This window comes from Zonotrichia leucophrys, chromosome 2 (assembly GCF_028769735.1).
Source record: "Zonotrichia leucophrys gambelii isolate GWCS_2022_RI chromosome 2, RI_Zleu_2.0, whole genome shotgun sequence".
In the NCBI taxonomy this organism is placed as follows: domain Eukaryota; kingdom Metazoa; phylum Chordata; class Aves; order Passeriformes; family Passerellidae; genus Zonotrichia; species Zonotrichia leucophrys.
This window is the reverse complement of record NC_088171.1, coordinates 47,110,299-47,126,477: the sequence shown is the minus strand read 5'-3', so window position 1 is coordinate 47,126,477 and position 16,179 is coordinate 47,110,299. Positions and strand designations below refer to the sequence as shown.

General features: G+C 35.1%; 1 protein-coding gene across 4 annotated transcripts in view; it reads right to left on the bottom strand.

Moving 5' to 3' along the window:
- The window catches only part of BBS9 (Bardet-Biedl syndrome 9), a 285,201-nt gene that overhangs the window by 141,469 nt on the left and 127,553 nt on the right, over positions 1-16,179 (bottom strand). The gene's annotated exons all lie outside the window — the stretch shown is intronic.

The window sequence follows — 16,179 nt, the reverse complement described above, 5'->3', positions numbered from 1 at the left end:
CGGATTTAGAATTTTCAAACTAAACTGGTACATAAAATATGGTTTTGGGGTTAATGAGTCATGACCCATTAACCCGTTAAGTTTCATGACCCAACTTAATGAAGTTGGGTCATGAAAACCCAACTTCAGCTTTTACAAGCAAAAGTTGAAAAAATAAACTTGTTCCAATATTGAGGTCAGAGAAATCGAATTTCATTAGTAACCATGTATGGGCAGTATGAGATAGAACAGCTAAATTCAGTTGTTGCATTAATAACTGAAAACTAGAAGTTCCTAGTTGTGACATTTGAAATTAAGAACAGAATGCAGATGCAAATAAAAACATAATATGTAGTATATAATATTAGCATGATGAGACATCAAGGCCAGGAAAAAAAATACATATCCAATTATAATTCCTTGGACTCACAGAGTTGCATAATACATAATAACATATAATATTATATATAGCAGAGAACATCATGACTAAAACACAAAGGCAAAGATATTCAGTACCCATTTATGAGATCAATTAACCCTAAGTTATGAGCACACGTGTCAGTGCTGTGATGAACAGGGACTTTGATTTCAGCAGAGTGTCAAGCTGTAAATATTTATGAAAAGACCAGCTTAGTAATCACTTCCAGTTAAAACAAATAAATTACACTCAGAAAAAGCAAGTTTCTTTTCAATAAGCACCTTGAATAGCACATTTAAAAGTTAGCTTTGAATCTGTAATCTATACTGTGGTTTTACACAAACAAATCAAAGGCATTCCTTTAAGTAAGAATTCTGGATAGAAGTCTTACTATCTGTGACAAGGTTATTAGGTTAATGCATAAAATCTAATACATTAAATTGATCTCATTTTTGCAGTATGACATGCAGATTGACTCCTCTTGATGAATTCTGGAATCTTAAATTACATTCTGATGAAACTATGTGATTAATCCACAGCATCTATAATTAATGAATTGCAAAACAGTCACAAAGCTTTCTCAGGTCTTTTCATTACAATCTTAGAGAGCTTAGATAGAGTTAGCAGCTAATACAAAGGGCTTGGTGGCCTGCTAACTTCATGACTCACAACATCTCTTAGTATTCAGCCACCTGTAAGCAAGTTCCATGTATGAGCTGCCTACATGAACAGGAAAGTATATTTAACCACTGTAGCATTAGTGTCTGCTCTCTCAATGCTCCTGATTGGCTGTGACTTTTTTTGGCAAGTTTAGTGACTTTAGAAATTCTGACACGACAATCTGGAATCACTCACCTCTATTTGCTGCTAAACTAGCAGAAGGTAAAAACCAAGCTTGCTCTTTATGAGGCGAGTACTCAGAAAAGAAAACTCAGAATCTTTTCATTTTTAAGCTCTTTCTTATGATATTTTCTACTTGATTAAAAACACTAAGCTGAACAGCAAAATTGCCTGCATATACAAATTTCCATGACTCAGTAAGAGTAATGTTTGAAAGAATGACAACGTCAACCCTGACACAGCCCACTGAGCAAGTAAGGTTTATGGGTTTCTTCAATTAAATACATCATGGCTTTGTGAAGGACACTACTTTTATCACAGAAAATCAAAGGCCACCTTCCTGATCTTGTTAAACTCCTAAGAACAGATCCAGGGTCAATGCTTACTAGTGGTCAAGTACACCAGTGAGACCACACAGTCATATGCACTTCATCCTTGTCCAAACATTCTCTATACTGAGTATCCTGGAAATGTGATGTGTGTGTGTATAACATACTTACATTTTGTAAAGGAACAGGATCACCTAGTGAGGTTTTCTTAGTCAGCATTTGCTTTTCTGACTTCAGAAAAATAACATTAATCCCTTATCTTATCTGGATTTGCCCCCCATAAAAAAATCCATAACCTAGAACAAAAACTACGTAAATCAGAAAAAACATGCTAATCAATCAATCAATCAGTGCTGTAGTAGCTTAACATTTTGCAAATATTCTAGAAAGAGTCCATTAGAATGCAATGCATCCAGTGACCTGTGATGGTGACAGGAAATCATCCATTCTGCAGCCAATTTAAAGAGGTTAATGAGCTGGTAAATGCTGTCTACATTCCCACATACTGGGCAATGAAATTTAATATGTCCAAAGTACCAAAAACAGCCAAGCCAGCCACTCCTAATTATACTACAAATCATGAAAAATAAGAACAACATAAACATAGGAATCTTGAATTTCACTAAAAGACAAAGAAACACATGATTAACTGTTGTCAGCATACAGTAGCTCAGGAGCTGGCCAATATGTCTCTCCAAATAAGTTGTAAAAATGCAGGCAAAAGCATTTAAATGAAAGCACTGACTTACAAGCTAACAAAAGTCAGGAAATTAAAAGTGGCTAGTATTCTGTCCTTGGCTCACACAGGTATGTTTTACTTTATACCACAGCCTTAACATTTTCCAACCCTTGTTCTTGTATTTCATTTCCATGTAAAACTGGTTTCTCAGTAGACCATAAAACTATCTTCTCCAATTCAAGGTCTGTTGACCTAGTAAGTCCAGTCAAATCCAAAGCAGCCTTTATGATTAATGAAAGAGTACACAAAGGCTACCTCTAAATGAAAAAAAGACTTGTTGGGAAACTGTTAAGGTGATTTTGTACAACTAAGAATTAATGGCTGCAAATAAGTCTGCATTTGTCAGCAAATTGTATTGGTGCAAGGGGAGAATTGAAGGAACAAGAAAAATTCTTCACATGTTAAAAAAGCTGAGAGATGTTTGAAAATGAAAGCATCCTCATTTATAGCCCATACTGCAGAATTTTCTACTACCACAGTTGTAATATTCACCAATGGATTTCTGTGTAGAATTCTGCATATTTAAGGACCAAAAGTAACACCTTCAACAGGTGTGTGATGCCAGTAATCCATCATTCTATGGCCAACAAGCATTGCCATGACTGCAACAATAAATGCCAGACTCACAGAAAGAGGCATTATTAAATCATCCAAAATCTTTGTGTAATTGAAATAGATAAGAAAGATATTCAATTCATCCATTTTACTGTTTCACAGGGAAAGGCTGGGCTTCATGTTTTGCATAGACACACTATTATTTTTCTCTTTTAGGTAATAGGTAGAGATTGGCGCTTTCTTTAAACCAAATCAAATACACTGCAGGAGTCTGAAGACCAAATGCAAATTCGTGATACTAGCATGGCTAATAAAAATATCATTAATGATCTGTACAAATTGCCACAAAGGATCCTCAGATGTCATGGCATATCTGAGTGTGACCATAATTATACATTCAAACTCACTTTGGCATAAGGCTTCATCCAGAGTACGTTGTTTGTAGCCTGACACTTCGCTGCAACATTCCACTCCCCAAGAGTTTAGCTGGTTAAAAACAAGGTCAACTAGACAGAGATAGGGGCAGGATCAGAGGGAAGGATTTCCATATTGTTGTTGTTAAGACACATAGAACACATATAGGTAGGGAGAAGTCTGATAGGGCTCTGTTGTCAGATTTAGTGGGTTTACTCATAAGGTGTACCTTCTTAACACATTTATACAGGTAATATATTTCAGAGATCTACAAATGAAATCTATTTGTCTTAAGTACAAATAAATCATTCTAATAGCATATCAGTCAAATTTGAACAAGATTCCTAAGTTGCATGCATAAGCCAGACAAGTATTTCATTGTGTATCTTTTACTTTAAAAGCCTTTATCTTTATTAATAATACTCCTAAGGCAACAGCCATTTTCTGAGCTGCCTATGATGTAATTTATCCTGGAGTGACAATCAAGGCAGTTCTGAAAGAACTCAAACACAATGTGAAACATACTGCATAAACTATGCAAAATTGGTGCCAGCCAAATGATGGGAATTCTTACAGCTGTTCACTCAAGAATTTGCCTGGCTATATCTTATTTCTTTATTTTAGACACAACAGTGGTTTCATCAGTTTTCAAAAATGCTAGAATACTTGGAAGTCCACAATATTAATTACAACCTTGGCATTTACACTTATCTCAAGCACCAGAGGTTTCTGTATCTGAAAGCATTGTTTATGTTAATTCACAAGAAACACCAGCCATGTGCCTCTCAGCACTCTGCCTTTACAGCAATTAAAAAAAAAAATCTTATTCTTACATATACAAACCAGCAATCCACTAATCCATGGCTACTGACCTGGCAGTATCCAACACAGGCACAGACCATCAGCAAATTTGGCCAGGAATTTACTGTGGTATCAGTCTTCCTAACTCATATTCTTCAAGCATATTCTATATTTCTAACTTATTTATTTGTCTCAAAGAGGAGATAATAGCCACAGAAGCCACAAACTAGGCATGCAACATCTGCCTGTGCTGTCAGAAATGGAAATGACAAACCTCCCTTGTTAGTGTTCCTGAAAAATTATGGCTAAAAAAGAATTGATAAACTCTTCAGGAGACCTTTTGAAAAGAATCGAAATAAAAGAAAAGGCAAACCAATAGACTCAATATCTATTTAGCACTCAGAAAAAAATGCACCAAAATAGTACTGAAGTCTTAATGTATCGCATCTGAACAGTGCCAAGAGACAGTATATTTTTTAAGAAAAAGTTTTCTATGGAAAAATTTTTCTTTGTTGGAGAATTATCCTTGTAAAAATATAAAGCCAATTTAACATTGGTTAATGTAATGCATTAGAATCACCAGCCACAGACTATCTGGAATCTTCTACAATTCACTTCTGCATTAAAAAAAAAAAAAAAAAAAACACAACAGAAAAACAAAAGCAAAAGCACCTCCACATATACAAATAACAAAAACCTACCACTGGGATAAACCAAAAAACAAGGTACTGGCAAAATCCTACAGACTAATGGAATTCAAGACTGATGAAAATCCAGACAAATGACTCAAGCTTAAATACATTCCAAATCTATAAAGTGCCTAAGAAGGACATTTGTATTGAGCACACAATAGGAAAACCATAGCTGAACTTCTTACATTGAACCTGCTTTCTCTAGTCATATCTTTTTTAAATCATTTGTGATGCATAATGTTCATAATATTAACTTATTTGATTTTTGACTCCTACTGCCACTTAAAGAAATTCAGTTCTAATACAAATTCATAGACTGATGAAAATTATATCAAAGTGAGGATATACTTGAACATCCCAGACAAAGAAAAAGCCAGAATAACAAAAAAAAAAAAAAAAAAAAAAGGAAGAAAATTAGTATGATACATAGTTCTAGAAAAATAGTTCAAAACCATAGATGAATCAATTTCACTTTAAATTATGGAAATCATCCTTACTTGTGAGCTGTACTCTGAAGTCAACCTGTCACAGCATATGCCATAGCATATGTCACAGTTGAGATGGCTATAATACACAGATTATCACCATGCAACTTCAGAAGGCTTTAAGCATTCACCCAAACAGAGTAACACCATACCATGTGAGAAGGCTTCAAGCACCTGCCCATGCAGAGCAACACCACTTCAGGAGGCTGCAAGTATCTGCCCTTGTTCCTCATCAGAACCTTTTATCCCATCACCTTTGATGCATTGCTCCTGTGTGCCCTCTGCTCCCTTTGGTGGTTGGTCAGTGCACCTGGGCACTCCCTGGCCCATTGCTGCCAATGCTGCTCACCTGACCCACACAGCTGCAGCCCACTGGGGATGAGGCTCGGCCACAGCCCCACTCCCAATTACCACAAACTGCACCTACAGCAACCTACTCTGAAGAGCTTTATGGACATTTAAATCTTATTAAGGGTTTGGACTTAGAAAATTTGCCTACTCCAAACAAATTACAATTTACTTGAAACATGAGAAATAAAAGCCAAGCAAGGGACAAAAGAAAATGCAAATCCCAGAGAAGTACCAGGTAACATCTTGATAACTCTGCCCACAATATGAGCAATCAAGCTCTGTAGGGATCCTGGCACAACAGATATGTAAAGTAAAAGCTTAAACAGTCTGTAAAGAGCAACAAATAAAAGACTACAGAAAGGAATCAAGATTGTACAGGAAACTGTATGAGATCTGTTAACAATATTTATCAAACCGGTCATAGTATAGCAAAACAGATCTGCGCAGAGTTATTTAATATTAAGTATTTATGCCAGCAACTATTTTCCAGCTACTTAAGAATATCTAATTCAAATATTAGTCTTTCACATTTTGAGGTTAATAGACTGCAAAAATCAGATTTAGCAAAAATCCATTGTGAATAAAGTGGGTTAATTTAAAAGTCTGTCACAGACACACTTGTAATTCCTGCACAGCTGTGCTGTAATTGCCAGTCATAACAGAAACCGCAGCTTTATCTGTTCAATGCAGAAATATTTATTTAATAGGAACTCTCCAGCAGCATAAACTACTCTCTACAAGAACTTTTCATTTTGAGTCCTACTTGGTAAACATATATTGATAGCCTATGATAGCCTTTTTCTCACGTGAAGTGAGAAAAATCTCTATGACAGATTCTTTCCTGGAAAGTAAAATTGTCATTTAAAAGTTTCTCTGGTATTTTTGTCAGTTCACAAATGACCAAATGATTCTGCATTAAATATAAATATAGCTTTTGGAGGATTCTATTCTATGGACACTTAACTTTAAAACAAGATTTGCCAAACTCTCCTTCTATAGTGTCTTCAGATATGGAAAAAAAGTTAAAAATGCATATGGCTTAGTAATCAAAGTAGTGTTCTTAAAATTATCTTTTACAATAGGCAGTATTTTCTCATTTAGGAATGCTGCTCCTAAACTAATCTAATGGAAAAATCAAACTGTAGAATAAAAATATTTAAAGCAGTGGGTGTTTTAGAAATCTAGCAAAGCAAGCATTACTAAAAAAAGGTTCTGAAAGCTGCATGCTGCATGCGTGAGAATTATGACCTCTATCTTTTGTGATTTTAATTAATTTTTCAAGCCAAATTCTGAGCAAAGTCCTGCTCACAGAAACAGGTTATGGTTATCAGCAGTTGTAGGGTTTTCTGTATTAATGAAACAACTGGTAACATGATTAAAGAGTGAAAGAAAGCAAAACCTGTAAGAAAGCAAAACTCTGTGTGGGGATCATAGTCTAATATTTCTAACACTGCTTAACTCTTAGATGCTTTTGAGATTAGTAATTTACTCTCAGGAAAGTGCATGCTTGACAAAAAAATATATACCAGGATGAATATAGATGATGCTTCCATTAGCTCCTCCATTAAAATTTAAACTCTGTATACTGCAGACAAATTTCCATATGGCCTGCACCCTTCTGCACTGGATGTTCTTCATTTGCACAGAAAGACTTTCAAAATTAGATTAGATCAGTAGATTTCTTCTTGACAAGTAATGAGTCTGTGTTACTCAACTCTCTTTCAAATTGTCTCATATCTCAAAATTGGAGCAATACAGAGTGTTCCCTGACAACTCGTTTGTTGGGGTTTTTTCCTTGACAACTGTGGTCTTTTAAGAATGGGTAAGAGGCAAGGAAAAGGGCATATTTTTTCAAAAGATAAATTTTAACTATCTAATTGTACAGTTATTCATCTAGTAATGCTTATTTGTTGTAATATTAATGCATCCTGTCTGGAATAGTGAAAGTTCATACATTTCATAGGTTTCTGTAGACACTGTTACCCAATCCTGGATTTTTGAGATTTTTTTCATCTTAATTTTCTTTCTACCTTGACTTCTTATGACCACTGGCCCCTTCTGGGAACTGATGAAATAAACTCTTGCAAAAACTACATGAATGGAATGGCATGGCTTCTCTTGTTGCCAGCTTCAGAAGTCTGTTGTTTTGATTTTTAGCACTGAAATAATCTAACACTTCATCTTTCTTTTCCTCAATAACTTTTCACCAGTTAGTTAGGAAAACTGAGGTGCTTTTTGGGTCTTGCAGAGGTTGTCTACAGGCAAGAAAACATACTAAGAGTTGTGCATCTTGCTAAGAAGTGCTACACATCCAGGAATAGGTTTGCCATACATTAACTTTACAATTAGGATCTGTGAGATAACTTAAAGTAAGGAGAAAAGGAATCAGACCTTGTTACATTCAGCCTGGAGTAAAAAAGTAGAAAAAACATGTGCTAATACAAGGTTATTGAAATTCTCATTGCATCCCAGTCCATACTCCATTTTTATAACACTGATATTCTTGGAGATGAACTTTTCATCTTTCACTATATCTCTTGTTAGGTTATTAATACAATATGCTATGAAATACTGACAAATGAAATTGTGTTTTCAAAACCTGTGAAATATGGAAGCACACACACTAAAATATATTAGACCTGAAAAAAAAACCTCGTTATAAAGTTTGTTTCCTATTTAAATTCTCACATTACTTTAGATCTACACACCACTAAGTTTAAACTCAGTTGTGTTGCTTCAAATTGTGGAATTTCTGTTCTCCCAAAATGCACAGGTGAGGACAAAGAGGACAGTGGTAAACTGGACTTGCATGTTTACTTGGATAGACAACTTTTAAATTTATTCTAGGGGGTTTTTTTCCTACAACAGTATCTGAAGCAAAGTTCATTAACTCCTCCACTGTTTGTACAGATTTGATTTATAAGCTGTTTTACTTTTGAGGTACCTAAACCATATTTTCAGCTTTATTAAACTTTCACTTCATTGAAAAAGCCAGGAGATGATGAAGGACATAAATTATGCAATCTTTATGTTCCTTTAATCTGGTCTAATTTAATGGAAGTCTCTCACTATCTGTGCAAATGTAAGAGAATACTGATATATCATTCTTAATCTAGGAATTAAGACAAAGCACCTTGCCATTAACTAAAAGGAAAAAAATCCATCTGAAAAAATTACTGCTCTAAAATCATGATTTAAAAAAAGTGAGTTTTTTTCCTGGGATCTTGTAACAAGATGAAAAATTCATATGATGTCTTCTGTATGATATCCCTATTTACCTACCTCTATCTATCTGTGTGATATGATATCTTTGTAAATTCCAGTAGACAGATTACACAACAGCACACCATGTGAACAATAGCTACAGGTTATCTAGTAATGACCAAGAAATGCTACATGATTGCAAGTTAGAACCAAGAACAACCATCAAACAAGAACCAAAAGCAGTCTCACCACAACTGGTTCCCTCCACTTCTCCCAAAACCAAAGATAACTTGGTGATTTGATCTTCATACACCCTCTCAGAAACATTTCTGACCATGAGATCAAAGGGAAATGATGAATATTGCTGTATACCATTGCCACATGTTCAATATAAATAGAGAGCTTCACAAAATTATTGGGAGGTATGGTTAGATACAATGCTACTAACATACCACTACAGTATTTATAATAAAAGTGTCATAGTTTTGAACTGATGCCAGACAATCAGAAAGTAAAACCAACAATAAATATGCAATTTTTAATTCTATAAACCCTGTCCTATTAGAAAACATAAAGGTCATACTCCAAGGAAGAGGAAACAGATTTGTTTTTTCAGTATATAAGCAATTCCATCAGAATTTTACAGTCAATCATAAATCCCATTGCATTTGCAATATGCTAGTAGAGCACTGGTCAATACACAGAATCACAGAATGGTTCAGGTTGGAAGGGACTTTCAGGATCCTCCAGTTCCATAGGCAGGGACACCTTCCACCAGACCAGGTTGCTCAAAGCCCCATCCAAGCTGGCCTTGAGCACTTCCATGAATGGAGGGGGTACACAATCTGTCCCAGAGCAGCACCACCCTTCTAGCAAAGAATTTTTTCCTAGTATCTAACCTAACCCTACTCTCCTCCAATCCAAGGCCATTCCCCTTGACCTAACACTACATGCCCCTGTGAAAAATCCCTCTCTATCCTGCTTGTAAACCCTTTTACTGGAAGGTTGCATAGCAATAGTCTGAGGATCTTTCAATTAGGACACAATATCAAGGGAATTCTTCACTGACAATAAACTTCTTTACAAGAAAAAAGAAAAGAAAAGCAAAAGAAAGAGCCACTGATTATATATATTGAGTGTTAAGACCCTTTGCTGAACAACATTTCTGTAATCACTGTAATGCATCACTCTTGTCATTAAGCAGTTTAGATGACAACTGATCTGCACTCCTGGTATGCACCACATACTCAGTAATTACTATGACCCTAAAATGGCTCTTTGTACCTGAACTAGACAGATCACCCTAACAAAGAGAAAGTTTAGAGGTCACCATTACAATATTACATACAGAAAGATGTCTGATAAAAGAAGCTTATTTAATTTATTAAACAAAGAGAACATCTCTCACAACTGCAGTACTTCACCGGGTACCCAAATTATTTCAAAAGATGGTGATATATGCTGGAAGCAAACTAATCAAAGCAGAACACAGTTCTGCCTTGACTAATTTACACCAAGAAATAAGATTCCTAAGTAGGTCTCTGCTTACATCAGAGACAGTGCACTGAAGATTAACTTCAGGGTCTCCAATACCAGCAGAAAAAAATCAGTGCTCAAGTTAAAATTAATTCTCAAAACTTTTTAATCAAAATACATATAACCAATAGATAAGTCAGATTCTCCATAGCATAAGCTTTTTACCAAGGCTGAATGCTTGTTCTGACCTTGATACAATTTTTAGGGAATACAACTAAACAAGACAAGACTACAATTCTTTCTGTCCTTTGAACTTTGACAATTCATAATGCATACCATAATGCATATTATTTCTGCATAATTTTGTTTAAATCAATTTTATGCCATCTGGAAAAAAATAGAGAAAGCTTTATTTTTTGAAAACCATTACTATTGCCAACCACCAGAAGCAAGCCTGTTAAAAAATAGAATCTTACAGCCTCTTCTTATTAAACACCAGAAAAAAGCAAATGATAAAAAAATTTGAAAATACAATTGGGCATAGCTTCTTTTGATAACCTTTTTAAGTGGAAAGCATCAGATAAACATATAGATTTTTAGTAATCTATAAAAGCTTCCAATAGATCACATTAAGCCCTTCTTTCTCAGACCAAGATAATATTGGCACTTTTCTATTCTGCTCAGAGAATTCACTGTGAGGAATTACATGAGTTTAGCTACAAAGGAAGATCACTAGGTAGTGGTGCAATGTGTCTTCAACTTACTATTGCTGCCATAACCCACTGTCTTCTCAATAAATAAAATTAACAGTATGAAGAGAATGGTTACCAGACACTTTAAGGAACTAAGATAGTGCTGGCAGTAGTGGTAAAACCACCTCTATGGTCTTCAAATTTCCTCTTTTGTCCAAGTTACTTAACATTTGATCTTTTGTGTTTAGACATTCCAACACTGTCAAATAATCAATGAGTTTGAAACTCTGCTTTTAAGGATAACAAAAGTAGAAAGAGTTGCAGTAAATTAGTGGCTTTACAACCACGGGTCTTTCTGTCCACCTACTCATATTAAAAGCAACTGAGGGAGCTGGGGATGTTTAGGCTGGAGAAAAGGATGTTCAGGGGAGACCTTACCACAGGTAGCCTCTTCTCCTGCACATCCAGCAACAGGACAAGACAACATCACAAGCTGCACCAGAGCAGGTTCAGGCTGGACATCAGAATGGGCTGCCCAGGGAAGTGGTGGAGTACCCATCTCTGGAAGTGTTCAGGAAATGACTGGATGTGACAAAGGCTGGACTCTAGGATCTTGCAAGTCTTTTCCATCCTTAATGCTTCTATGATTCTAGTTATCTCTGGTATACTCTGGTCCTCTTGAAAGCAGGCTATCAGGCAGAGCACTGATTTTCATATCAAAACATACTATAAAAGAATGTTTGAGGTACTTGAACCATTGTCTCTTACTTCTCTTATTGTCCAGCTGGATCACATACACACACACATGAGCAAAGGGCATCGACAGGAACCAGGCACCACTACTCCATTTTTAACCTTTCTCCCTAATACAGGTCTTTGCTACTCTTCCTTGGCCAGGAAATCTCATTTCTTCACCTTCTTCCCTTCATTTGGCAAACTTACATTACCCTGAACCAAACTAAACTTCAGGCTGAGACTGATCTTTTTTATTGAAAAATTATGGGGCTTATTGGGAAAAGCAGAAAGCACCTTCTTTTTATTTTAGTGATTAAGGGTTTAAAGCTTACTAGCTTTTTGCCCCCATTTCTTTTAGACTTAGATGGTTCACTGTACCAGAAGAGTCTTTCTGAATCATTCTGTTGCATGGCATTGACTCAAATAGAAGGAAGACTTATCTATTAGTTTTTATCATTAAAAAATGTTACTGAATGTCATTTAATGTAATTTTCCAAGTTCGATAAAAGGCAACAAATTTTATGTGTTTTTCTCTCTGAAACCACTTATCTGCAGATGTATTATCTACCTTGTTTCTAAAAAGAAGGAGGGGAATAATGTATCTGCTGTAAACTAGTCTGTTCACAAAAATAAAGAATACAACCATATGGAAAACTGGCTTCAAGTTATCCATCATCACGGCCCACTGTCTTTTGGTGGTTTTGAGGGATTTTGTTGGTTTATTGGGTTTGGAGTGAGGTTTTTTTGTTACATTTAAGAAATTTTAACTAAAAGATAATTTGTACTAGCCTATAGCAAATAAGAAAATATTAAATATTTCAGCCTATTTTTAAATATTTCCTTTTGGTACACAGTTGGAACTTTGCATTTAAGAAGTAGTTACAATGACAAGTGGAATATAGAAAATCTAAGGCACAAAAAACTAATTCCAGATTATTTGTATGGCAATCCAGAGCTAGGTTGTATTAATAACAAGAATTAAAGTGACACTTCCCAATAAATTCTAAAAATTAGAGTTCATAAAAATTATTCTTGCCAAAGATACAATTATTAGCTCAAAGCTTTAAAAGCAGTGGACAGCAATGGAAAATTCAAAGAAAATTTTTTCTAATGTCAGTCATGACAGAATTAATCCTGCTGGAATTACAGAAATAACCTTACCTTTGATTTTGAGAGTTTAATCTCAGTAAAGGATTCTTTCCACAAAATGGTATTTTTTACATTCCTCAAGAACTGTAGAGTAAAACCCATTTGCTATCATGCATAAAACCTAGCAGGCTATCTAGTCTTTCCCAAATGATTTTTTCTTTTTTTTGTGGATTACATTCAGATCATCTTCTTACAGTAAGCAGAGACATTTGAGAGTAACTCCTGTGACTTTTACAGGCACTTCAGGAGTGTTTTCTGACACCATTTCTTTTTCATCATTGCCTTAAAGTACATTTTTCAACTTTATCTAATCAACACTGTGAAGTGGTAAATTTATAGTGGCTAAAGTAAGTTAATTACTGTAAATCATAGTAAATTAAAATATGCATTTCATCCTCAGGCATATTTTTCTTTCAAATTACAACTTCAATAAAATCCTAAGATCTAAGATAGACATTTACTTGGTTGGTATGACTCCAAACATAAATAAAGAGAGATGGAAATGTACTTCCTCAACACCGGCTTATAGCTGTTACTGTTAACTATAGTAACACAAATGTGACTACAACAAGCAAGGAATGATTCTGAGCAATGAAGCACTTGTATGTAATTATTTGGTAACAACAGGAGAACTAGGAAAATATTTAGTCTTCAGTAAAGTTGCTGTTGATGGCTGTATTTCCAAGGGCCCTCCATCAGTCTTAAAGTCAGAATGTTTGTATCGATAGACTTATTCTCCCTTTGTAATGTGTTAAACAAAGAAAGCATTAATACCTTAACCATCAGGCATACGAGCCATCAGTCAATCCAGACACCATCCAACCATTATACCAAAACTACCCCGTGTAGCATGAACCCTTTGAACCCTTTAAATTAGCCTGGACAAATTCCCTCCTCTCCCAAACGGATTTCCTATTGTAAACATATACTTGATCACAAACTGAGCATTTTTCAAATCTTTTTCTATCCAGAAAACTCAGCTTGGTAAAGGATAATCACTGAAAAACACCCCTTAGAAATATGAGGATTTTTTTGTTTCAGACTTTATAGTACTTCAAATTGCTGTCAGTCCCTGCTATAAGCTAACAATAAATATGTTAGTCTAGCAGAACAGTGACCAACTCTCCATGTAACAAAATCTCTAGTACTTTTTAACATTATTAACAAATCATGGATTCTTTTGTCTCCAAAAGCACCCTGAAGTGTTTTTCCACCACATATTTCAACAGAGAGAAAAAGATAGAACTCAAAACCAGTATACACGTGAAAGTATAGTTTGCATACAGCTGTAACACTATGCTCTGAAATAGCTTTAATATATACTTCTATATTTTAACTATGGATTTTATTTTAGTCCCACAGTAACAAAGTACATTGGGCAAAACTGCAGCTAACTTCCCTGCAACTACTTTTCTTCAGTTGTGGCATCAATTTTTAGCGGCTTCATTATCAGAAGAATTAGCTCATTTACCCTGAGAGAGATCTCGTTATATTTCTGATGTTATACTTCTACAACTGTGCATCATTCATGAAAGAATCACTGAAAAAGAGGAATGTCCTTGTATTTCCAACACTGAACAACCCTTTTAGTCAGTTTTATCAAAGCAATCCTATCTAGGTGTTAGTTAGAAATTTACTGCCAGAAACAAAACATGATGCCAAATATCTGTTATTCATATAAAATACGCAAGTTTGCAGTATTTCTTCCACTATATCATTGCAGACAAGAAAACTCAACTTTTATATGTTCTTAGACAAAAGTTTGCAGCAAGAGAAACCATTTAGCAGTCTGAGAAAAAAATGGTGACACAATGAGAACAGAGAATGTCACTTTCACATTTGCTAAATATCTAACAGAAGTGATTGCCAGGTCTAGAAAACAAGATACAATCTGTTCTAAATGAAATGGCATGTATGAGAATAATGTTGATGCTATGGTAAAAAAGGCATTTCTTTTTATCTTAACAGTGTTTTCCAAACATTTCCCTTTTTTTAAGAAAACACTTCCATAGTTTAATGCTCACAAGGCAGAAAATGTTCTGGAGATGTAGACTGCATCCAAACTGTCTTCTAACACATTCCCTCCAAATAAAAATACAACAAACCATTGTGCAGAATTGTTTGAAGAGTAAATAAAAATTCTTCAGAGTATTTTCTTTCACCAGTGTTCTACTTCACTGCTTACAAGGAAACCTGAATACTAGCTAGAAGCTTCTGTCTGTAAATATCATTGGTATGTCAGAAGATTTCCCCATTCCCCACCTAAGCTTCTTAAATTACATTCAGATTTCTGTGGTACCATAACAACTTCAATATGGCACGTAATTCAGTATTTTGTAAAGGTTTTGTTTCTATTTCCACCTCCAGTTGTTGGTTTACATTTTTCATCCTGACTGCTCTGCAGGATATACATCCTTACAATGCTTATGTGAAGTCTTGCAGCTTCAACATGGAACATTGTTAACCACCACGTTAAAACCACACCAAGATATAGCCTGAAGCAAAATCCTGCATTACAGGATACAACAAATGGTACCATACTTCATCAAAACATGCAGCTAAGCAACCCAATTCCTCATGGCAAAATAAAAATTAGTCATGTAAAAAAATGTTTGTTTGGGCTTTTAGGAGATTCATAGGAACTTTCTTTGAATTCAGTTCAGGGGAATGCACGTTCCTCAGTTTCAAAACTTGATTTTCCAAGTTTAAATGAGGACTAAATCCAAAACAAATCTCAACAAAACTGTTTTGCTTTGACTGGTATGAGTCAATATCACATAAAATGCCAAAACACTTTTTGCCCCCCAGGTGGAAATGGCAGAAGATCCTAGATTCGCTTGGAACCCAGTGCAAGTTTTCTAAAAGACCACAAACCATTCTAAGTATTCCAGGTATGCACCAAAATCTGGATTCACTGTACATTGCAAAAACCCTGTGCAGAGCATGAAAATTAAAATTAATGTGTACTTAAGATAATTGTTGAAACTAACTGGGGATGAACTCTTAATTAAGTTGAGAACATTCTTTAATTCAACTAAAGCAGTGTTTAGCTGTGGACCTTAGGTGTGGATATAAACAGCATTACTTGTGTTCACAGACCAATCTCCAGATTTTATACACAATCTCACCTGGTCACACTTATTAAATCAAAACAGAATTAGCGTGACATCCACAGAATGCAGAATGGAGTACAAGGAAATTGTCTATTCACAGTATTTTGCTGAGATAAGTTTCATCCCTTATATAAACCACTGTAAATACACTGAGGACAAAGTATGGCAAATGATTAATAAACTTAAATGTATGTACTGTATTTGCTA